Below are 26,390 nucleotides of genomic sequence, written 5' to 3' on the forward strand. Positions count from 1 at the left end.
ATAGAATAGGACTTCCCTGGTGGCACAGTGGTTAAGGATCCACCTGCCAATGCAGGGGACATGGGTTCCATCCCTGGCCTGGGAAGATCCCATGTGCCGCAGAGCAACTAAGCCCGTGTGCCACAACTACTGAGCCTGTGCTCTAGAGCCTGTGAGCCACAACTACTGAGACCACGTGCCACAACTACTGAAGCCCATCCGCCTAGAGCCCGTGCTCCGCAACAAGAGAAGCCACCACAGTGAGAAGCCCGTGCACCTCTATGAAGAGTTGCCCCTACTCGCCACAACTAGAGAAAACCAGCGCACAGCAACGAAGACCCAATGCAGCCAAAAATAAATAAATAAAATAAATAAATTTATTTTTAAAATGAATAGAATGAAATATAAATAAGAAACTAAAAAGAAAAATCCAAACTGTAATATCCTCAAATGACTCCGTCTCTAAATATTTCTCTGTGTGCTTGTAATTTTATGTGTTGTTACATTACATGTGATATTTTGTAATCTCTCCTTTCACATAACAAGATGCCATGAATTTAGACTATAGCATTTTTATCGCCTATATACAGTTTCTTTGTATAGATGAACTATAATTTGTTTAGCAAATATCGTGTGGTGAATATTTTAGATTGTTTCTAGGTTTTCAATTCACTCTAAAAGAACAAAATAACATTTCTCTGAACCTCTTTGTACTCTTGTCTGACTAACCCCTTAAATTACTGTCATTGAGAATCACAAAGTCATAGAGCATATCCCTTTGAAATTTTTATGCATATTGCCCGACTATCTTCCAGAAAGGGAGCATTAATTTACATGTTCACCAAAAATGCCAACACTGGGTATTGTAAATCTGTTTCATCCTGGTCAATCAGAAGACTGAAGTTACCTCTCTTTTTAAAATCTTAAGTTACTTTGTTCTGATTATTATAGCTTTTGCATTCTTCCAGATAAAATGTCAAAGAGCTTTGCCAAGTTATAGAAAAATCCTGTTGGGATTAATACAATATAATAATATACTAGGGGTTAATTAGTTTTCCTCATATACATCTTGTAACCTCTTTTAAATTTTTATTTCTAGGTATTTTTACATATGGTGTAGTTGCTATTGTGAATAGAGGCTTTTCCCACTATATGTAATGTTTCTTTGGCAAGAGGAAGTTTATCTTTCTTATAATTCTAAAAACTAATATGTACCTTCATAAAAAATTTGGAAAGTATAGAAAAAGCATGAAGAAGAAGAAAACTGCATATAATCTCACTGCTTAGAGAAAAACCTCTGTCATTATTCTTTTTAATTAATTTTTATTGGAGTATAGTAGATTTACAATGTTGTGTTAGTTTCTCCTGTACAGCAAAGTGAATCAGCTATATCAGCTATATATCGACGTGCTCCTATGTTGGGTGCATATATATTTACAGTTGTTATATCTTCTTCTTGGATTGATCCCTTGATTATTATGTAGTTTCCTTCCTTGTCTCTTGTAACAGTCTTTATTTTAAAGTCTATTTTGTCTGAATTGTCATTATTTTGACATATTTTATTCTGATCTTGTTTCTTTTTCTCTTTATATATCTACATATAATTTTATTTTCTACTATGTCATTTTACAAGATTTTTCTCTCAGTCTCATAACCTTTTTGGAGACATATTTAATTTCTGTAATATTTTTTATCACATAAATGTAATTCATGGCATAAATTTTATATTAATCTCTCAGTGTTCCATAGATAAATTTTATTCCTTGATGTTGAAGATGATGTTTTATAGTTCTTTCTGTATTGATTCCCAAGGCACCTGTTGCCTGAATGGATGCATAATAAGAGCTATATACTTGTGGGGAAAGAAAAACATTTTTTCTGCCCTTCTAGGTTCTTCTGACTAGTCTAAGAATTAATTAAACTGACATGAGACTGTTTAACAGGAGAAAATAAAATTTAATTTAGATAGGCACAGGGCCTCCTGTGAAAAATGTGACCCAAGGACAAGTCAGGCACCAGAGGTTTATATGCCATTTGAGGGAAGGAAAGGCGGTTAGGGGCTTGGGACTTCAAAGGGAAGGAAAACAATTTGCAAGAAGATGGTAAAAGCAAATGTTTGGTGGGCCATGAAGAGACAATGGGACACAGAGAGGACTTTGATCAAACCAGCCTTGCTAAGTTTGCCCCAGTCTACCACCCAATTTTTGTAATCTTGTTGGTAGCTCTGGTGGGAGCCCTCTTCCTGGGATAGACGCCCTATCTAAATTATTTTAGACATTTAAGGGGAAGGAGGTGAAAGCTCTTCCTGAGCCTTTTGTTTCTTAAAAACAACTAGCCTAAAATAATCCTCATGCTAAAGAGACACATTTTGGGGTGGTAAATTTTTCTCTCCTCCAATACTATTACCATTGACTTTTGAACAACATGGGTTTGAACTGAAAGTGTCCACTAACATACAGATTTTTTCCTCCTAAATATGTACTTCAGTACTACATGATCTGTGGTTGGTTGAATCCACAGATGTGGAACCATGGATGTGGAAGGCCAACAGTAAACTTATCTGTGGATTTTTAATTGTGTGGGGATTGTGCTCTTAACCCCCTCATTGTGCAAAGGTCAGCTGTACTTAAAGTGGAAAAGATTATTTGCTCTACCTTCAGTTTCAGCACTAGTGTGCTGTATTGTCTCTAACAATCTATCTCACCACCTTGGCCCCCAACTGTCTTATTGGTAAGACACTGAAATGGATGATTTCTCTTCTTCTTCTTCCTTCATAACTGTTAACATTCTTGTTCATATTTGTTGGTATTTAAAATATACAGTCATTGTGCTAAGTACATGACTTGCATTATTTTAGTCATTATTAACCACAGGCTGTATAGATGAGGACAGGGATGTCCAGAAAGTCTATTGTCACACAGTTAGTGCATGGTAGAAATCAAATATGAATTTATCTATCTTTTAAGGTCACCCTCCTAACTACCATATGCTCTTTTTTAAATAAATAAATAATGTAAAATTTATTTAAAATTTTTTCCCATATTTGGTTTTTTTTCTCATTTTATTTTATTTTATTTTTTAAAGTATAGTTGATTTACAATGTTGTCTTAGTTTCAGGTGTACCACAAAGTGATTGAGTGATACATACATATATTTTTTTTTCAGAGTCTTTTCCCTTATAGGTTATTACAAAATATTGAGTATAGTTCCCTGTGCTATACAGTAGGTCCTTGTTAGTTATCTCTTTTATATATAGTAGTGTGTGTGTGTTAATCCCACACTCCTAATTTTTCCATCCCCACCTTTCCCCTTTGGTAACCATAAGTTAGTTTTCTATGTCTGTGGATCTATTTCTGTTTTGTACACAAGTTCATTTGTATCATGGATGGACCTAGAGATTATCATACTAAGTGAAATAAGCCAGACAGAGAAAGACAAATATCATATGGTACCACTTATATGTGGAATCTACCATATGCTCTTGTGATTGCCAAAGTCCCTTCTGATGCTAACAGTTTAGAAACCTGTGACCACAAATTAGATTTTGATATCTCTTCTAACAGTTTGTCCTGTGTCTCTGATTGATAAAAATGGACCATAGGGCTTCCCTGGTGGTGCAGTGGTTGAGAGTCCGCCTGCCGATGCAGGGGATGTGGGTTCATGCCCTTGTCCGGGAAGGTCCCACATGCCGCGGAATGGCTGGGGGTACATGACTTGCATTATTTTAGTCATTATTAACCACAGGCTGTATAGATGAGGACAGGGATGTCCAGAAAGTCTATTGTCACACAGTTAGTGCATGGTAGAAATCAAATATGAATTTATCTATCTTTTAAGGTCACCCTCCTAACTACCATATGCTCTTTTTTAAATAAATAAATAATGTAAAATTTATTTAAAATTTTTTCCCATATTTGGTTTTTTTTCTCATTTTATTTTATTTTATTTTTTAAAGTATAGTTGATTTACAATGTTGTCTTAGTTTCAGGTGTACCACAAAGTGATTGAGTGATACATACATATATTTTTTTTTCAGAGTCTTTTCCCTTATAGGTTATTACAAAATATTGAGTATAGTTCCCTGTGCTATACAGTAGGTCCTTGTTAGTTATCTCTTTTATATATAGTAGTGTGTGTGTGTTAATCCCACACTCCTAATTTTTCCATCCCCACCTTTCCCCTTTGGTAACCATAAGTTAGTTTTCTATGTCTGTGGATCTATTTCTGTTTTGTACACAAGTTCATTTGTATCATGGATGGACCTAGAGATTATCATACTAAGTGAAATAAGCCAGACAGAGAAAGACAAATATCATATGGTACCACTTATATGTGGAATCTACCATATGCTCTTGTGATTGCCAAAGTCCCTTCTGATGCTAACAGTTTAGAAACCTGTGACCACAAATTAGATTTTGATATCTCTTCTAACAGTTTGTCCTGTGTCTCTGATTGATAAAAATGGACCATAGGGCTTCCCTGGTGGTGCAGTGGTTGAGAGTCCGCCTGCCGATGCAGGGGATGTGGGTTCATGCCCTTGTCCGGGAAGGTCCCACATGCCGCGGAATGGCTGGGGCCGTGAGCCATGGCCGCTGAGCCTGCGTGTCCGGAGCCTGTGCTCCACAACAGGAGAGGCCACACAACAGTGAGAGGCCCACGTACCGGAAAAAAAAAAAAAAAAAAAAGGACCATAAATAAACAACAGTGTCTAAACTCTTGTCTTGGTTTACTATTACCAAGTGATACTTATTTTATTTTCAGAGTTTACTCTGTGGACAGCAGAGATTTTTCTGGAGGGCCACTGGATTCTTTCAGACAATGCACAAGGTGAAATCAATGGCTTCATGAGATCCCTATGGCTGTTGAAGTTTTTGACAGTGAGGTATAGGGGAGGAAAAACTTTACCCTTTTAGGTTTCAGACTGGGGTCTGCAATTAAATTGACAAAAGAAAGATTAGCAGGAGAAAAGAGATACACTTTTTGTATTGTTGTAAATATTTAAAATTTTTTGTGCATGGGGGCTTCACAGAAAAGAAGCAAAACCCAAAGAAGTGGTTAGACTAATGGACTTATTGAGCATTTTAGCAAAAGGACATGCGATTAGACAAAGGAAAGGGGATTTGGGGTCTTAGGGGTGATAAATTGTGAGAAGGTGAGTAGGAAATGTGCTGGGAAACTAATGACAGAAAGGATTACGTAGTAAGATTTTCTTATGCAGACTCATTTCAGTGCCATCTCTGTCTCTGTGATAAGCGTTGTCCTTCTCTTCCTGGTATGGGACAAGGGGGGCATCTTCACAAGGGAAATTTATATCCTGCTTTTAGGCAGATATAGGGGAAGACAGAGAGATCTTCCAGGTCTGCTTTTCCTCAATTTCCTTTAGCTCAAAATAATCCTGTGCCAAAGTGGCATGTTTTAAAGGTTGCATATTCTGATCCCCTTTAGAGGGAACACAGGATCCTAGGATCTACATGTGGGAAAGGCCTTTAGCATTCTTTCCATCCAAACTTCCATCTGATCCTTGGATAATCCTCACACCTAGTCACTCTCTACCTCTTCTGTTTGCCCTATTTCCTTGCCTTTTCCCCCCTCCATCTTTTTCCTTGTTTGCTTTTGCTTCTTTCATTGTCTTCTTCCTTCTTTCCTCTTTAGTGCTTCATGAGGGCATCTAGCTCTCAAATGCACCTTCTCATCTCTTGGATGGTTGTCGTCTAAGCCCTTGGAGGAAATGGTTGATATCATTTATCATTCTATTGTTATTTTTTTATTATCAGGCAGCTCTGCCTGGGAGCTCAGCTATATTTTATATTAATTATGTTCCATAAGAACCTAACATAACATTTTATAACCCTATAACAAATCTTATTATCAGATGACAGAGAGGTACAGTACATTAAATATTCATCATCCCTGGTTTACTTTAAAATCTTAACAGAGGATAAGGCACAGAGGTGGCTTCACACTAATTACTGTTCTAAATATATAGCTCAGTTTTCAATATTTAATGTGGGCCTCATAAAACTGTGATTCAAAACAATGCAGTGTATCAATCAGATGCCCTGCTGACATGCGCCATGAGAAAATGCCCTGTTATTTTATAAACAGTGCCATTAAATTTCTTCAACAGTGGCAACACTAACTCAAGAGGTAGACAGTTGTTTTCCCACTTGTCAGCTGTCATCTCTTGAGTTACTCAGGTTGAAAGTTTTGCTTCTGACCATTGACAGTCCAGATAGTAAAAGGCAGTGCTTCTCCTTCAGCATTTGTGGGTGGCTCTTCTAGAATATCTAGGCTCTTATGTATAATAACTTACCACTGCTAAGTAAAATGTTTCCCTGGAGGTTGTGTTGTGGGAAAGAAAGAACAATAATATCATCACAGTTATTGATTGTGGAGATCAGATATGGCATAAAGGGAATGCAAAAGCCTTGGTTCAAGTCTTGGCTCTAACATTTACTTAGAACCAAGACTTGAACCAAGTGCTCCCTCAGGGAGCTCCCTCAGGGAGGTCATTTGGTCACTCTGTGGGATACAGTGGACATAAAAATCCAGGGCCCTTTCAGGTGGGAGTCTAACCAATCCTGTGACCATATTCAGCTGCAACTCCCAAAGGCTCTACTCACTGTGAGAGAAAGAACAAGAACCGGGAAAGCTCTTTTGAGAAGTTACAGTCAGGGATTGAATCTTCTAAGTCTTCCAAGGAGTCTCAAATCTTGAACTTATTTAGAGATGTTCCTGGATGCATGGTAGTCCCCAGGTACATGGCAGAAAGAAACAATTTTTCAAATACAATGTTCAGTGTACTCAAAGATCGAGGCACAATGAGAGGATTAGGCTCAGTGATTAGAAATCAGCAGAGAGAGCAGAAGTAAACCCACAAAGACTTCAGATATTGGTGCTAACAGAGACAGATCTGAAAACAACATTGCTGATTATGTTTAAAGAAATACAATACAAAATTTAAGCTATTTGCAAGGAATATGTGATTGTGGGAGTTAATTTAGTAAACCTGAAAATGAACCAAACAGAACATCTAGAAACAATTTATGTATCTTTGTTGTTATTTTCTGCTTTATTTTTTGAAATATTGTTGACATACAATTTTAGGTTAGTTTCAGATACACTACATAGTGATTTGATATTTGCCTACATTGTGAAATAATCACCATGATAAGTCTAGTAACCATGTGTCCCCGTACAAACTTATTACAATATTATTGACCATATTCCTTATGCTGTATATTACATCCCCGTGGCTTACTTATTTTGTAACTGGAGGTTTATACCTTTTTTCCCCTTCACCTATTTTGCCCCCATGTCCCTCCCCTCTGGCAACCACCTGTTTGTTCTCTGTATCGGTGAGCCTGTTTCTGTTTTGTTGGTTTGTATGTTTTGTTTTTTAGATTGCATATATAAGTGAGGCCATACAGTATTTGTCTTTCTCTGTCTGACTTATTTAACATAGTGTAATGCCCTCTAGATCCATCTGGGTTATTGCAAATGGCAAAATTTTTTTCATATCTTAGTAATATTCCATTGTATGTATATACCACATCTTCTTTATCCGTTCATCTATTGATAGACACTAAGGTTGCTTTCATATCTTGGCTACTGTAAATCATGTTACAATGAACATTGGTATGCACGTATCTTTTCAAATTAGTGTTTTTTATTTTTGGGTCAATACCCAGAAGTGAAATTCCTGGTTCATAAGGCAGTACTACTTTTATTTTTGCGGGGAACCTCCATGGCTTCACCAATTTACAGTCCCACCAATAGTGGATAAGGGTTCCTTTTTCTCTACATCCTTGCCAACACTTATTTGTTGTCTTTTTGATGACAGCTGTTCTGACAGGTGTGAGGTGATATCTCATTGTTTTGATTTATGTTTCCCTAACGATTAGTTTGTTGAGCATCTTTTCAAGTGTCTGTTATCCATCTGTACATTTTCTTTGGAAAAATGTTTGTTCAGGTCCTCTGCCCATTTTTTAACGAGGTTTTGTTTTTTTGATGTTGAGTTTTATAAGTTCTTTGTATATTAACCCGTTATTGGATATATAGTTTACAATATCTTCTGGCATTCAGTAGGTGGCCTTTTTGTTTTGTTGATAGTTTTCTTCCTTGTGCAAAAGGGTTTTAGTTTGATTAGGTCCCATTTGTTTATTTTTGCTTTTTTTTCTCTTGTTTGAGGAAACAGATCCAAAAAAATATTGCTAAGACTGATGTTAAAGAGTGTACTGCCCACATTTTCTTCAAGGAATTTTATGGTTTCAGGTCTTACATTTAATCATTAATCCATTTTGAGCTTATTTTTGTATATGGTATGAGAAAGCAGTCTAGTATGATTCTTTTACATGTAGTTGTCCAGTTTTCCCAACATCATATACTGAAGTAGCTGTCTTTTCCCCTTTGTATATTCTTGCCGCTTTGTCATAGGTTAGTTGACCATAGGTGTGTGGGTTTATCTCTGGGCTTTCTGTTGTGTTCTGTTGATCTGTAAGTGTGTTTTTGTGTCAGTACTGTACTGTTTTGATTACTGTAGATTTATAGTGTACAGGCAGAGATACCTCAGAGATATTGCGGATTCAGTTCTAGACTGCCACATAAAATGAATATCATGATAAAGAGAGTCATGCAATTTTTTTGGTTTCCCAGTGCATACAAAAGTTATGTTTACACTATGCTCTAGTCTATTAAGTATGCAATAGCCTTATATTCCCTAAAAATATTTTAGTGTTAAAAAATGCTGGGTTTCCCTGGTGGCGCAGTGGTTGAGAGTCCGCCTGCCAATGCAGGGGACACGGGTTCGTGACCCGGTCCAGGAAGATCCCACATGCCGCGGAGCGGCTGGGCACGTGAGCCATGGCCACTGGGCCTGCACATCCGGAGCCTGTGCTCCGCAACGAGAGAGGTCCGCGTACCACAAAAAAAAAAAAGTGCTAACCATCATTTGAACCATCAGTGAGTTGTAATAGTAACATCAAAGATCACTGATCACAGAATATGATAACAAATGTAATAATAATGAAAAAGTTCAAAATTTTGTGAGAGTTACCAACATATGAAAAGACATGAAGTGAAAAAATGCCGTTGGAAAAATGGCACAAATAGATTTGCTTCATGCAGGATTGCCACAAACCTTCAATTTATAAATAATGCAATATCAGTGAACTGTGGTAAAGTGAAGTGCAATAAAACAAAATATACCTGTACTTTGAAATCAGTGAGAGTGATACCTCCAGGTTTGTTATTCTTTCTCAAGACTGCTTTGGCTATTCAGGGTTTTATTGTGTTTCCACAAAAATTTTAGAATTATTTGTTCTAGTTCTGTGAAAAATGCCATTGGTATTTTGATGAGAGTTGCACTGAATCTCTAGATTGCCTTGAGTAGTATGGTCATTTTAACAATATTAATTCTTCCAATCCATGAGCATGGCATATCTTTCCATTTGTTTGTGTCATCTTCAATTTCTTTTATCAGTGTCTTTTAGTTTTCCAGGTAAAGGTTTTTTAACTCTTTAGTTAGATTTATTCCTAGGAATTTTATTCTTTTCGATGATTATTTTCTTAATTTCTCTTTCTGATAGTTCATTATTAACATATATAAAGGCAACACATTTCTGTGTATTAATTTTGTATCCTGCCATTTTACTGAATTCATTTATTCTAGTAGTTTTTGGTGGTGTCTTTAGGATGTTCTATATATAGTATTATGTAATCTGAAAACAGTGACATGTTTACTTCTTCCTTTCCAATTTGGATGTATTTTTCTTCTTCTGTGATTGCTAAGGCTAGGATTTACAACACTATGTTGAATAAAAGTGGTAAGAGTGGGAATCCTTGTTTTGTTCCTGATCATAGAGAAAATGGTTTCAGCTTTTCACTGTTGAGGATAATGTTGGCTTTATGTCTGTTATATATGGCCTTTATTATATTGAGGTATGTTCCCTCTATAGCCCCTTGGTGAAGAGTTTTTATCATAAATGGATGTTGAATTCTGTCAGAAGATTTCTTCTACATCTATTGAGATGATCATATGATTTTTTATTCTACAATTTGTTAATGTGGTCTATCACATTGATTGAATTGCAGATATTGAAACATTCTTGCACCCTGGGATAAATCCCACTTGATCGTGGTATATGATCCTTTTAATATATCATTGAATTTGGTTTGCTAAGTTTTTTTTTTGATTGCTTTGGGTCTTCGTTTCTTCTCGCAGGCTTTCTCTAGTTGCGTCGAGTCGGGGCTACTCTTTGCTGTGGTGCATAGGCTTCTCATTGTGGTGGCTTCCCTTGTTGCAGAGCACGGGGTCTAGGCATGCAGGCTTCAGTAGCTGTGGCACATGGGCTTAGTTGCTCCACGGCACGTGGGATCTTCCCGGACTAGGGATCGAACCCATGTCCCCTGCGTTGGCAGGCAGATTCTTAACCACTGCACCACCAGGGAAGTCCGCTAATATTTTTCTGAAGATTTTTGCTTCAATGTTCATCAAGGATATTAACACGTAATTTTCCTTTTTTGTGATGTCTTTGTCTAATTTTTGGTATCAGGGTGGTGATGGCCTCATAGAATGAGTTTGGAAGCATTCATTCTTCTTCAAGACTTTGGAATAGTTTGAGAAGGATATATATATTAACCCTTCTTTAAATGGTTGGTAGAATTCACCTCTGAAGCTGTCTAGTCCTGGATTTTTGTTTTGGGGAAATTTTAAAACTACTGATTCTATTCCATTACTGTTGATTGATCTTTATGTTTTCTGTTTCTTCCTATTCAGTCTTGGGAGATTGTACATTTCTAGGAACTCACCCATTTCTTCTGGGTTGTCCATTTTATTGTCATCTAATTGTTCACAGTAATCTCTTATGATTCTCTGTATTTCTGTGGTGTTGGTTGTAACTTCTCCACTTTCCTTTCTGATTTTATTTATTTGGGCCCTCTTATTTTCTGGATGACTCTGGCTAAAGGGTTATCAATTTTATTTACCTTTTCAAAGAAACAGCTCTTAGGTTTGTTGGTATTTTTCATTATTTTTTAAGTCTCTGTTTCATTTATTTCTACTCTGATCTTTAGTATTGCTTTCCTTCCACTAACTTTGGGTTTTGCTTGTTCTTCTTTCTCTAGTTCCTTTATGTGTAAGGTTAGATTGTTTGAGGTTTTTTTGTTTGTTTCCTGAGTTAGGCTTGTGTTGCTATAAACTTCCTTCTTAGAACTGCTTTTGCTCTGTCCCATAGATTTTAGGTCATTTGTTTCTGTTTTTATTTGTCTCTAGGTATTTTTAAATTTCTTCTTTGCTTTCTTCAGTGTGACATTAGTTTTTAAGTAGCATGTTGTTTAGCTTCCTTTTTTTTTTTTTTGTAGTTTCATTCTTATGTTGATTTCTACTCCAATACTGTTGTGGTTTGAAAAGATGCTTGATATGATTTCAGTCTTCTTAAATTTATTGAGACTTTTTTTGTGGCCCAGCATGTGATCTATCCTGAAGAATGTTCCCCATGTGCTTGAAAACAATGTATTCTGCTTTTGATAGAATGTTATATATATTTTATATATATATAACATATATTAACTCCATCTGATCTAATATGTCATTTAAGGCCACTGTTTCCTTACTGATTTTCTGTTTGGAAGTTCTTTTCATTGATGTAAGTGGGTGTCAACGTCCCCTACTATTTTTATTACTGTCAGTTTCTCCCTTTATGTTTGTTAATATTTTCTTTATATATTTAGGTGCTCCTGTGTTGGGTGCATATATATTTATAATTGTTATATCTTCTGTTGGATCAATCCCTTTATCATTATGTTATGTTCTTTTTGTTTCTTGTTACAGTCTTTGTTTTAAAGTCTATTTTGTCTGATATAAGTGTTGCTACCCAGCTTTCTTTTGATTTCATCTCATTATGGTTCCTTCTTTATGTTTTTCTTTCTTTTTTTTTTTTTGTGGTACGTGGGCCTCTCACTGTTGTGGCCTCTCCCATTGTGGAGCACAGGCTCCGGACGCGCAGGCTCAGCGGCCGTGGCTCACGGGCCCAGGCGCTCCATGGCACGTGGGATCCTCCCGGATCGGGGCACGAACCCGCGTCCCCTGCATCGGCAGGCGGACTCTCAACCACTGCGCCACCAGGGAAGCCCCTCTTTATGTTTTTCATCATGGAAAATCTTTTCTGCTAGTCTTCAGTTTGTTCTCACAGATAGATGCTTTGTAAGTAGTTATAATTTTGGTGTGTCTGTGGGAGGAGATGAGTTCAGGGTCTTCCTACTATGCCATCTTGGCCACTTCCCTCTAGAAACAATTTATTTTTGAACAAAAAATTGCTATTGAAATAAAATGAAATTTAAAACTAAGTGGTTGAGGTTAATAGCAGATCAGACATAGGTGATGAAAGAATTAATGTACTAGAAGATGGTCAGAGGAAGTTACCAATAGTGTAGAAAGAGAAAAAAGAGGTATAAAATACAGAAGAGAAGTAAAAGACAGATACAGTGAGAAGGCTTAACCTATATTTAATTGGAGTGCCAGAAAAAAATGAAGTGAGAGAAAATAGGAGTGAGGAAAATATAAGGGATAACATGGTGGTTTTCAAATATGTTCATATTCTTTGACAGTCCTCCCTTTACTAGATGAAGCTTAATTCACCTCTTTGCATGTTGTCTATATTTAGTGAGTTGCTTTTAATTAGTAAAATGTGGTGTAAGTAATGCTGTGGGAACTTTAAAATGAAGTCACTAAAAGAGTAGCTTCTGCCTAACTCTTTCTTCTGGATTGACTACCTACTATGTAGGTAGTCAGACACCATGTCCTGGGGACACTATGTTGTATGTAGAGGCCAATGTTAAGAGAACTGAGGCTTTCTGCCAACAGCCAGCACTAACTTACTAGACATGTGAATTAACCACTTTGGTAAGCCAGCTCTAGTAAGCCTTTAGTTGACTGCAGCTTCAGGCTGATTTGTGAAAGCCATCTTATGAATGACCCTGATCCAGAACTGCTCAGCTAAGCCACTCTTGAATTCCCTCCTGCAGAAATTGTGAAACATAAATGTGTATTTTTTAGAAATCAGTGATTAGTGAATTTTATATGTACTAATAGAAAACTAAGATAATAATTCAGAATTTCTAAACACTGATAACCGATATCAACTAACAGATTCAAGATTTCCAAAAATTTTCAAGCAGGGTAAATAAAAAAGCATATTGTAATAAACATGAAGAAATTCACAGAAAAAAAAAATCTTCAAAGAAGCCAGGGAAATTAAATTACCTTCAAAGGGAGTGGATGCTAGGTTAGGGGTCAGCGAAATTTCTCTAAAAAGGGCCAAAAAGTAATTGTTTGGGACTTCGAGGGCCATGTAGTTTTGTCACAACCACTCAGCTCTGCCATTAGTGTGAGGGAAGCCATAGGTGATATGTAATGAATGGTCTTAGCTATATTACAATAAAGCTTTGTTAAGGAAAACAGAGTATGGGCTGGATTTGTTTGTGGGGTATAGTTTGCCTGCCCTAGTGCTAGAATGAAAGCCAAATTCTTGACGACAAAAAGGAAGCTAGAAAGCCAGTGGAATACTATCTTCAGTGTTACAAGGAATATCTTCTATTTTTCAAGGTATTTTAAAAACATTAAAATATTTTCACACAATCAGTTACTAAGGAGGACCATCAGGTCCTCACTAAAGTAAATTCTAAGGGAGAAACTTCAGAAGAAGGAAAGGGTCTCTGATGTAAAATTTGAGATACAAGAAGAAATAAACAATAAAGAGTAAATGTACAGGCAGACCTTATTTTATTGGGCCTTACTATTAAGCTTAGCAGATATTGTGTTTTTTATAAATTGGACCTTTGTGGCAACCCTGCATTGAGCAAGTCTATTCACACCATTTTTCCAGCAGTGTTTGCTCACTTCATGTCTCTGTATCACACTTTGGTGATTCTCGAAATATTTTAAAGTTTTCATTGTTACATTTGTTTTGGTGATCTGTGGTCAGTGATCTTTGATGTTACAACTGCAACTCACTGAAGTCTCAGATGATGGTTAGCATTTTTTTAGCAGTATTTGTTAATTAAGGTATATATATATATTTTTAGATATGATGCTGTTGCACCCTCAATAGACTACAATATAGCGTAAATATAACTCATGCACTGGGAAGCCAAAAAATTCATGTGAATCGAAATACTTGCTTTTTTGTGTTGATCTAGAACCACATCCACACTATCTCTGAATTATTCCAGTAATGAACTTTACAAAAATAATAGTAACATATTGTGAAATTTAAAAAGCAAAGAATCAGGGCTTTGCTGGTGGCGCAGTGGTTGAGGGTCCGCCTGCCGATGCAGGAGACAAGGGTTCGTGCCCCGGTCCGGGAGGATCCCACATGCCGCGGAGCGGCTGGGTGCGTGAGCCATGGCGGCTGAGCCTGCGCGTCCAGAGCCTGTGCTCCGCAGGGGGAGAGGCCGCAGTGGTGAGAGGCCCGCGTACCGCAAAAAAAAAAAAAGCAAAGAATCAATTGCATAACAAATGCATATAAGTTAAGATGGTAGTAAATAAGTTACCCGAATTGTCTGTAAGGAAGAATGAAGATGTTTTTGTTTTTTTTTAATTTTTAAATTTTTTAAACTTTATTTTATTTTATTTTTAATACAGCAAGTTCTTATTAGTTATCTATTTTGTACATATTAGTGTATACATGTCAATCCCATTCTCCCAATTCATCCCACCACCACCTCCACACTTCCCCCCACTTTCCCCCCTTGGTGTCCATACGTTTGTTCTCTGCATCTGTGTCTCTATTTCTGCCTTGCAAAGTAGTTCATCTGTACCATTTTTCTAGATTCCACATATTTATGTTAATATACGATATTTTTTTTCTCTTTCTGACTTATGTCACTCTGTATGACAGTCTCTAAGTCCATCCACGTCTCTACAAATGACCCAATTTCGTTCCTTTTTATAGCTGAGTAATATTCCATTGTATATATGTACCACACCTTCTTTATCCATTCGTCTGTTGATGGGCATTTAGGTTGCTTCCATGACCTGTCTATTGTAAATAGTGCTTCAATGAACACTGGTGTGTATGTCCTTTTTGAAATATGGTTTTCCTGGGTATAGGCCCATTAGTGGGATTGCTGGGTCATATGGTAATTCTATCTTTAGTATTTTAAGGAACTTCCATACTGTTCTCCATAGTGGCTGTATCAATTTACATTCCCACCAGCAGTGCAAGAGGATTCCCTTTTCTCCAAACCCACTCTAGCATTTGTTGTTTGTAGATTTTCTGATGATGGCCATTCTGACTGGTGTGAGGTGATACCTTATTGTAGTTTTGATTTCCATTTCTCTAATGATTAGTGATGTGGAGCATCCTTTCAGGTGTTTGTTGGCCATCTGTATCTTCTTTGGAGAAATGTCTATTTAGGTCTTCTGCCCATTTTTCTATTGGGTTGTTTGTTTTTTTAATATTGTGCTGCATGAGCTGCCTGTATATTTTGGAGATTAATCCTTCATTAGTTGCTTCCTTTGCAAATAGTTTGTCCCATTCTGAGGGTTGTCTTTTCGTCTTGTTTATAGTTTCCTTTGCTGTGCAAAAGCTTTTACGTTTCATTAGGTCCCATTTGTTTACTTCTGTTTTTATTTCCATTTTGGTAGGAAGTGGGTCAAAAAGGATCTTCCTGTGATTTATGTCATAGAGTGTTCTTCCTATGTTTTCCTCTAAGAGTTTTATAGTGTCTGGCCTTACATTTAGGTCTTTATTCCATTTTGAGTTTATTTCTGTGTATGGTGTTAGGAAGTGTTCTAATTTCATTTTTTACATGTGGCTGTCCAGTTTTCCCAGGAGCACTTATTGAAGAGGCTGTCTTCTCTCCATTGTATATTCTTGCCTCCTTTGTCAAAGATAACATGACTATATGTGTTTGGATTTATCCCTGGGCTTCCTATCGTGTTCCATTGATCTATATTTCTGTTTTTCTGTCAGTACCATATTGTCTTGTTTACTGTAGCTTTGTAGTATAGTCTGAAGTCAGGGAGTCTGATTCTTCCAGCTCCATTTTTCTTTCTCAAGATTGCTTTGGCTATTTGGGGTCTTTTGTGTCTCCATATAAATTTTAAGATTTTTTTGTTCTAGTTCTGCAAAAAGTTCCATTGGTTATTTGATGGGAATTGCATTGAATCTGTAGATTGCTTTGGGTAGTATAGTCATTTTCACAGTATTGATTCTTCCAATCCAAGAACATGGTATATCTCTCTATCTGTTATCTTTGATTTCTTTTATCAGTGTCTTATAGTTTTCTGCATACAGGTCTTTTACCTCCTTAAGTAGGTTTATTCCTAGGTATTTTATTATTTTGTTGCAATGGTGAATGATATTTTTTCCTTAATTTCTCTTTCTTATCTTTTGTTGTTAGTGTATAGGAATGCAAGAGATTTCTGTGCATTAATTTTGTATCCTGCTACTTTACCAAGTTCATTGATTAGCTCTAGTAGTTTTCTGGTGGTATCTTTAGAATTATCTATGTATAGTATCATGTCATCTCTATACAGTGATAGTTTTACTTCTTTTCCAATTTGTATTCTTTTATTTCTTTTTCTTCTCTGATTGCCATGGTTAGGACTTCCAAAACTATGTAGAATAATAAAGGTGAGAGTGGACATCCTTGTCTTGTTTCTTATCTTAGAGGAAGTGTTTTCAGTTTTTCACCATTGAGAATGATGTTTGCTGTGGGTTTGAGGTATATGACCTTTATTATGTTGAGGTAGGTTCCCTCTATGCCCACCTTCAGGATAGTTTTTATCATAAGTGGGTGGTGAATTTTATCAAAAGCTTTTTCTGCATCTATTGAGACGATCATATGGTTTTTATCCTTCAATTTATTAATATATTTATCACATTGATTGATTTGCGTATATTGAAGAATCCTTGCATCCTTGGGATAAATCCCAGTTGATCATGGTGTATGATCCTTTTAATGTGCTGTTGGATTAAGTTTGCTAGTCTTTTGTTGAGGATTTTTGCATCTATATTCATCAATGATATTGGTCTGTAACTTTCTTATTTTGTATTATCTTTGTCCCATTTTGGTATCAGGGTGATGGTCACCTCATAGAATAAGTTTGGGAGTGTTCCTTCCTCTGTAATTTTTTGAAAGAGTTTGAGAAGGATGGGCGTTAGCTCTTCTCTAAATGTTTGATAGAATTCACCTGTGAAGCCATCTGGTCCTGGACTTTTGTTTGTTGGAAGATTTTTCATCACAGTTTCAATTTCATTGCTTGTGATTGGTCTGTTCATATTTTCTGTTTCTTCCTGGTTCAGTCTTGGAAGGTTATACCTTTTTAAGAATTTTTTCATTTCTTCCAGGTTGTCCATTTTATTGGCACAGAGTTGCTTTTAATAGTCTCTTATGATGGTTTGTATTTCTGCAGTGTCCATTGTAACTTCTCCCTTTTAATTTTATTGATTTGAGTCCTCTCCCTCTTTTTCTTGATGAGTCTAGCTAAAGGTTTATCAATTTTGTTTATCTTCTTAAATAAATAGCTTTTAGCTTTATTGATCTTTTCTATTGTTTTCTTTGTTTCTATTTCATTTATTTCTGCTCTGATCTTCATGATTTCTTCCTTCTACTAACTTTGGGTTTTGTTTGTTCTTCTTTCTCTAGTTGGTTATTTAGTAATGTTTTGGTTATTAATCAAGTAATCTCTTGGTTACTTAACCAAATAATCTCTTGGTTATTTAGTAATGTATTGTTTAGCCTCCACGTGTTTGTATTTTTTACAGTTTTTTCCCTGTAATTGATTCTAATCTCATAGCGTTGTGGTCGGAAAAGATGCTTGATATTATTTATATTTTCATAAATTTACCGAGACTTGATTCATGACCCAAGATGTGATCTATCCTGGAGAATGTTCTGTGTGCACTTGAGAAGAAAGTGTAATCTGCTGTTTTCGGATGGAATGTCCTATAAATATCAATTAAAATATTTGGTCTGTTGTGTCATTTAAAGCTTGTGTTTCCTTATTAATTTTCTGTCTGGGTGATCTGTCCATTGGTGTGAGTTGTTAAAGTCCCCCACTCTTTTTGTGTTACTGTTGATTTTTTCTTTTATAGCTGTTAGCATTTGCCTTATGTATTGAGATGCTCGTATGTTGGGTGCATAAATATTTACAGTTGTTATATCTTCTTCTTGGATTGATCCCTTGATCATTAGGCAGTGTCCTTCCTTGTCTCTTGTAACATTCTTTATTTTAAAGTCGATTTTATCTGATACGAGTATTGCTACTCCAGCTTTCTTTGATTTCCATTTGCATGGAATCTTTTTCCATCCCCTCACTTTCAGTCTGTATGTGTCCCTAGGTCTGAAGTGGGTCTATTGTAGACAACATATATATGGGTCTTGTTTTTGTATGCATTCAGAGAGCCTGTGTCTTTTGCTTGGAGCATTCAGTCCATTCACATTGAAGGTAATTATTGATATGTATGTTCTTATTGCCATTTTCTTAATTGTTTGGGGTTTGTTTTTGTAAGTCTTTTCCTTCTCTTGTGTTTCCTGCCTAGAGAAGTTCCTTTAGCATTTGTTTTAGAGCTGGTTTGGTGGTGCTCAATTCTCTTAGCTTTTGCTTGTCTGTAAAGCTTTTAATTTCTGTGTTGAATCTGAATGAGATCCTTGCTGTGTAGAGTAATCTTGGTTGTAGGTTCTTCCCTTTCATCTCTTTAAATATATCATGCCATTCCCTTCTGGCTTGTAGAATTTATGCTGAGAAATCAGCTGTTAACCTAATGGACGTTCCCTTGTATTTTATTTGCCATTTTTCCCATGTTGCTTTTAATAATTTTTCTTTGTCTTTCATATTCGTCAGTTGATTACTATGTGTCTTGGCATGTTTCTCCTTGGGTTTATCCTGCCTGGGACTCTGCACTTCCTGGACTTGGGTGGCTATTTTCTTTCCCATGTTAGGGAAGTTTTCGACTATATCTCTTCAGATATTTTCTCAGGTCCTTTCTCTCTCTCTTCTCCTTCTGGAACCCCTATAATGCGAATGTTGTTGCGTTTAATGTTGTCCCAGAAGTCTCTTAGGCTGTCTTCAGTGTGTTTGTTCTTTAATTCTTCTAGGTATTTGTTAAATATTTCTTGCATCTACTCGATCTTTGCCTCCATTCTTTTTCCAAGGTCCTGGATTATCTTCACTGTCATTATTATGAATTCTTTTTCTGTAAGGTTGCCTATCTCCACTTCATTTAGTTGTTTTTCTGGGTTTTTTTTTTGTTGTTCTTCCTTCATCTGGTACATAGCCCTCTGCCTCTTCATCTTATCTATCTTTCTGTGAATGTGGTTTTCATCCACAGGCTATAGGATTGTCGTTCTTGCTTCTGCTGTCTCTCCTCTCAGAATGAAGGTTTTTTTTTTTTTTTTTTTTTTTTGCAGTACACGGGCCTCTCACTGTTGTGGCCTCTCCCATTGCGGAGCACAGGCTCCGGACACACAGGCTCAGCGGCCATGGCTCACGGGCCTAGCCGCTCCACGGCATGTGGGATCTTCCTGCGCCGGGTGCTGACTCTTAACCACTGCGGCATCAGGGAAGCCCGAGTTTTTTTGATATTAGATTTTAATAAGTTAAAGATTCATGTTGTAATTCCTAACGTACCCATTAACAAAAAAACACAGTATATACAATCTCCAAAACGTTTAGAGGTTTAAAATGGGATAGGAATTCCTTAAAAAGGAGGCAAAAATGGTAAGAAAGAGAAAATAGAACAGGTGCAACAAATAGAAGGCACAGAATGAGACAGTTGATCAAACCTGAAAATATCATTAATGACATACATGTAAGTAAACTGTAGATTCTAGTTAATAGAATCCAATTTTCAGACAGGATTAAAAATAAATACTACTCTATATTGTTTATAAGGGAGAGAGCTAAAACATAAGAATACAGAAAAAGACTGAAAGTAAAGGGACGAGAATGGATAAACTATGCTAATATTAATCAAAAGAAAGCTAGTTTAGCCATATTAATATCAGACAGACTAAAATTTAAGGCATAAAAGCATTATTAGAGATAAAGAAAGTCACTTTATAAAGTAAAAGAAGTCATTCATCTGAAAGGTATATTTGCATGCTTCTAAAGAATATGACCTCAACATATCTAAAAAACTAAACAAAACAAATACTCACAGGAAGAAGAGAGTAGAAAAGTGATTGGTAGGAGGTGAGGAGTGGGGGACACAGGGAGAGGTTATAAAAGGATACAAACTTTGAGCTATAAGATGAATAAGGTCTGAGGATCTAATCTGTAACATGATGACTGTAGTTGGTAACATTATTGTATACCTGAAATTGGCTAAAAGGGTAGAATTTAAATGTTCTCACCAAAAACAAAACAAAAAACCCCAAAAAACCCCACAAAGATAAATATGTGAGGTGATAGATATGATAATTAACTAGATGGAAGAATCCTTTCATAATGTATAAATAAAGCAAATCATCATGCAGTACAGTTTAAACATTTTGTCAAATAATTTTTACCTAAATAAAGCTGAGAAAAAGATCACATTACATTATTTACTTGAAAAGCCAATTTTGTGAATTTATGTCTACTGTCAGCATAGTACCAAGAACCAAGATACTCAAAACACATTAAGCTAAATGAATTCATTTAAGAAAAAAGTCTATCTTTTCCCAAGGCATCATTTAATGCACACTAATTACATAATTTTTTTCATCGATACCTAACATCACTGGTTCATCTGAAACTAGAACATGCCTTTCCTCTTTTTTGTTTTTAATAAAAATGGTCTTTGACCTACTGATAATATGTTGTAAATTAATGACTTTAAGGGAAAAAAAAGTAATATAAGGGTGAAAAAACAGGACATAAGGAAAGAAGAAAACAAAAAAAATTTTTTTTTGATCATTTTTGTGTGCTTTTTTTTTAACATCTTTATTGTAGTATAATTGCTTTACAATGTTGTGTTAGTTTCTGCTGTATAACAAAGTGAAACAGCTTATGTATAAATATATCCTGATATCCCCACCCTCTTGCATCTCTCTCCCACCCTCCTTATCCCACCCCTCTAGGTGGTCACAAAGCACCGAGCTGATCTCCCTGTGCTATGAGACTGCTTCCCACTAGCTATCTGTTTTACATTTGGTAGAGTATACATGTCAGTGCTATTCTCTCACTTCATCGCAGCTTACCCTTCCCCCTCCGCATGTCCTGAAGTCCATTCTATACGTCTGCATCTTTTTTTTTCTTTCTAGCATAATTTAATTTATTTTTAAAATTTATTTATTTTTTAACATCTTTATGTGAGTGTAATTGCTTTACTTTGTTGCATTAGTTGCTGCTGTATAACAAAGTGAATCAGCTATACTTATACATATATGCCCATATCCCCACCCTCTTGTGTCTCCCTCCCACCCTCCTGATCCCACCCCTCTAGGTGGTAATAAAGCACCGAGCTAATCTCCCTGTGCAATGCAGCTGCTTCCCACTAGCTATGTATTTTACATTTGGTAGTGTATATATGTCAGTGCCACACTCTCACTTCGTCCCAGCTTGCCCTTCCCCTTCCTGTGTCCTAAAGTCCATTCCCTATGTCTGCATCTTTATTCCTGTCCAGCCCCTGGCTTCTTCAGAGCCATTCTTTTTTTTTTCTAGATTGCATATATATGTGTTAGCATATGGTATTTGTTTTTCTCTTTCTGACTTACTTCACTCTATATGACAGACTCTAGGTCCATTCACCTCATTACAAATAACTCAACTTTGTTTCTTTTTTTGGCTGAGTAATATTCCGTTATATATGTGTGCCACGTCTTCTTTATCAATTCATCTGTCGATGGACACTTAGGTTGCTTCCATGTCCTGGCTATTGTAAATAGAGCTGCAGTGAACATTGTGGTACATGACTTTACATTATGTTTTTTTCAGGGTATATGCTCAGTAGTGGGATTGCTGGGTCACATGGTAGCTCTATTTTTAGATTTTTAAGGAACCTTCGTATTGTTCTCCATAGTGGCTGTATCAATTTACATTCCCACCAACAGTGCAACAGGGTTCCCATTTCTCCACACCCCCTCCAGCATTTACTGTTTGTAGATTTTTTGATGATGGCCATTCTGACTGCTGTGAGGTGATACCTTATTGTAGTTTTGATTTCCATTTCTCTAATGATTAGTGTTGTGGAGTATCCTTTCAGGTGTTTGTTGGCCATCTGTATATCTTCTGTGGAGAAGTGTCTATTTAGGTCTTCTGCCCATTTTTCTATTGGGTTGTTTGTTTTTTTGATATTAAGCTGCATGAGCTGCCTATATATTTTGGAGATTAATCCTTCATTAGTTGCTTCCTTTGCAAATATTTTGTCCCATTCTGAGGGTTGTCTTTTCATCTTGTTTATAGTTTCCTTTGCTGTGCAAAAGCTTTTAAGTTTCATTAGGTCCCATTTGTTTATTTTTGTTTTTATTTTCATTTTGGTAGGAAGTAGGTCAAGAGGGATCTTCCTGTGATTTATGTCATAGAGTGTTCTTCCTATGTTTTCATCTAAGAGTTTTATAGTGTCTGGCCTTACATTTAGGTCTTTATTCCATTTTGAGTTTATTTTTGTGTATGGTGTTAGGAAGTGTTCTAATTTCATTTTTTACATGTGACTATCCAGTTTTCCCAGGAGCATTTATTGAAGAGGCTGTCTTTTCTCCATTGTATATTTTTGCCTCCTTTATCAAAGATAATGTGACCATATGTGTGTGGCTTTATCTCTGGGCTTCCTATCATGTTCCATTGATCTATATTTCTGTTTTTGTGCCAGTACCATACTGTCTTGTTTACTTTGTAGTATAGTCTGAAGCTTTGTAGTATAGTCTGAAGTCAGGGAGCCAGATTCTTCCAGCTCCATTTTTCTTGCTCAAGATTGCTTTGGCTATTCGGGGTCTTCTGTATTTCCAAACAAATTGTGAAATTTTTTGTTCTAGTTCTGTGAAAAATTGCTATTGGTAGTTTGATAGCGATTGCATTGAATCTGTACATTACTTTGGGTAGTATGTTCATTTTCACAATGTTGATTCTTCCAATCCAAGAATATGGTATATCTCTCTATCTGTTATCTTTGATTTCTTTTATCAGTGTCTTATAGTTTTCTGCATGCAGGTCTTTTGTCTCTTAGGTAGGTTTATTCCTAGGAATTTTATTCTTTTTGTTGCTTTGGTACATGGGAGTGTTTCCTTAATTTCTCTTTCAGATTTTTCATCATTAGTGTATAGGAATGCAAGAGATTTCTGTGCATTAATTTTGTATCCTGCTACTTTACCAAGTTCATTGATTAGCTCTAGTAGTTTTCTGGTAGCATCTTTAGGATTCTCTATGTCTAGTATCATGTCATCTGCAAAAGTGACAGTTTTACTTCTTCTTTCCCAATTTGGATTCCTTTTATTTCTTTTTCTTCTCTGATTCCTGTGGATCAAACTTCCCAAACTGTGTTGAATAATAGTAGTGAGAGCGGGCAACCTTGTCTTCTTCCTGATGTTAAAGGAAATGATTTCATTTTTTCACCATTGAGAATGATGTTGGCAGTGGGTTTGTCACATATGGTCTTTATTATGTTGAGGTAAGTCCCTCTATGCCTACTTTCTGGAGAGTTTTTATCATAAATGGGTGTTGAATTTGTCAGAAGCTTTTCGGCATCTATTGAGATTATCATATGCTTTTTATCCTTCAATTTGTTAATATGGTGTATCACATTGATTGATTTGCATATATTGAAGAATTCTTACATTCCTGGCATAAACCCCACTTGATCATGGTGTATGATCCTTTTAATGTGTTGTTGGATTCTGTTTGCTCGTATTTTGTTGAGGATATTTGCATCTATGTTCATTAGTGATATTGGCCTGTAGTTTTTTTTGTGACATCTTTTCTGATTTTGGTATCAGGGTGATGCTGGCCTCTTGGAATGTGTTTGAGAGTGTTCCTCCCTATGCTGTGTTTTGGAAGAGTTTGAAAAGGATAGGTGTTAGCTCTTCTCTAAATGTTTGATAGAATTCGCCTGTGAAGCCATCTGGTCCTGGGCTTTTGTTTGTTGGAAGATTTTTTATCACAGCTTCAATTTCAGTGCTTGTGATTGGTCTGTTGATATTTTGTATTTCTTCCTGGTTCAGTCTCAGGAGGTAGTGCTTTTCTAAGAATTTGTCCATTTCTTCCAGGTTGTCCATTTTATTGGCATATAGTTGCTTGTAGTAATCTCTCATGATCCTTTGTATTTCTGCAGTGTGATTTGTTACTTCTCCTTTTTCATTTCTAATTCTGTTGATCTGAGTCTTCTCCCTTTTTTTCTTGATGAGTCTGGCTAATGGTTTATCAATTTTGTTTTTCTTCTCAAAGAACCAGCTTTCAGTTTTATTGATATTTGCTATCTTTCCTTCATTTCTTTTTCATTTATTTCTGATCGGATCTTCTTCATAATTTCTTTCCTTCTGCTATTTTTGTGGGTTTTTTTGTTCTTCTTTCTCTAATTGCTTTAGGTGTAATGTTAGGTTGTTTATTTGAGATGTTTGTTGTTTCTTGACGTAGGATTGTATTGCTATACACTTCCCTCTTAGAACTGCTTTTGCTCCATCCCATAGGTTTGAGCCGTCGTGTTTTCACTGTCATTTGTTTGTAGGTATATTAAGATTTCCTCTTTCATTTCCTCAGTGATCTCTTGATTATTTAGTATTTTTTAGCCTCCACGTCTTTGTATTTTTTACAGTTTTTTTTCCTGTAATTGATATCTAGTCTCATAGCATGTGGTCAGAAAAGATACTTGATATGATTTTAGTTTTCTTAAATTTACTGAGACTTGTGTTGTGACCTAAGATATGATCTATCCTGGAGAATGTTCCATGATCACTTGATTAGAAAGTGTATTCTGTTGTTTTTGGATGGAATGTCCTATAAATATCAATTAAGTCCATCTTGTGTTATGTATCATTTAAAGCTTGTGTTTCCTTATTTATTTTCATTTTGGATGATCTGTCAATTGGTGTAAGTGGGGTGTTAAAATCCCCTACTATGATTGCATTACCGTTGATTTCCCCTTTTATGGTTGTTAACATTTGTCTTATGTATTGAGGTGCTCCTATGTTGGGTGCGTAAATGTTTACAATTGTTATATCTTCTTCTTGGATTGATCTGTTGATCATTATGTAGTGTCCTCTTTGTCTCTTATTATAGTCTTTATTTTAAAGTCTATTTTGTCTGTGAGAATTGCTTCTCCAGCTTTCTTTTGATTTCCATTTGCATGGAATATCTTTTTCCATCCCCTCACTTTCAGTCTGTATGTGTCCCTAGGTCTGAAGTGGGTTTCTTGTATACAGCATATATATGGTCTTATTTTTGCATCCATTCAGCCAGTCTATGTCTTTTTGTTGGAGCATTTAATCCACTTACATTTAAGGTAATTATCTATGTGTGTGTTCCTATTACAATTTTCTTAGTTGTTTGGAGTTTGTTATTGTAGGTCTTTTCCTTTCCCTTTGTTTCCTGCCTAAAGAAGTTCCTTTAGCATTTGTTGTAAAGCTGCTTTGGTGGTCCTGAATTCTCTTAACTTTTGCTTGTCTGTAAAGGTTTTAATTTCTCTGTCAAATCTGAATGAGATCCTCACTGGGTAGAGTAATCTTGGTTGTAGGTTTTTCCCTTTCATCATTTAAAATATGTCCTGTCACTCCCTTCTGGTTTGCAGCCTTTCTGCTGAAAGATCAGCTGTTAAGTTTAATGGGATTTTCTTCTATATTATTTGTTCCTTTTCCCTTGCTGCTTTTAATATTTTTTCTTTGTTTTTAATTTTTGATAGTTTGATTAATATGTGTCTTGGTGTGTTTCTCTTTGAATTTATCCTGTATTGGACTCTCTGTCCTTACTGGACTTGATTGGCTATTTCCTTTCCCATATTAGGGAAGTTTTCAACTATAATCTCTTCAAATATTTTCTCAGTCCCTTTCTTTTCTTCTTCTTCTGGGACCCCTATAATTCAAATGTTGGTGCATTTAATGTTGTCCCAGAAGTCTGTGATACTGTGCTCAATTCTTTTCATTCTTTTTTCTTTATTCTGCTCTGGAGTAGTTATTTCCACTATTTTATCTTCCAGGTCACTTATCCATTCTTCTGCCTCAGTTATTCTGCTATTGATTCCTTCTAGAGAATTTTTAATTTCATTTAGTGTGTAGTTTACCATTGTTTGTTTGCTCTTTAGTTCTTCTAGGTCCTTGTTAAACGTTTCTTGTATTTTCTCCTTTCTATTTCCAAGATTTTGTATCATCTTTACTATCATTACTCTGTTTTCGTTTTCAGGTAGACTGCCTGTTTCCTCTTCATTTGTTTGGTCTGGTGGGTTTTTACCTTGCTCTTTTATCTGCTGTGTGTTTCTCTGTCTTCTCATTTTGCTTAA

This window comes from Physeter macrocephalus, chromosome 8 (assembly GCF_002837175.3).
Source record: "Physeter macrocephalus isolate SW-GA chromosome 8, ASM283717v5, whole genome shotgun sequence".
NCBI lineage: Eukaryota > Metazoa > Chordata > Mammalia > Artiodactyla > Physeteridae > Physeter > Physeter macrocephalus.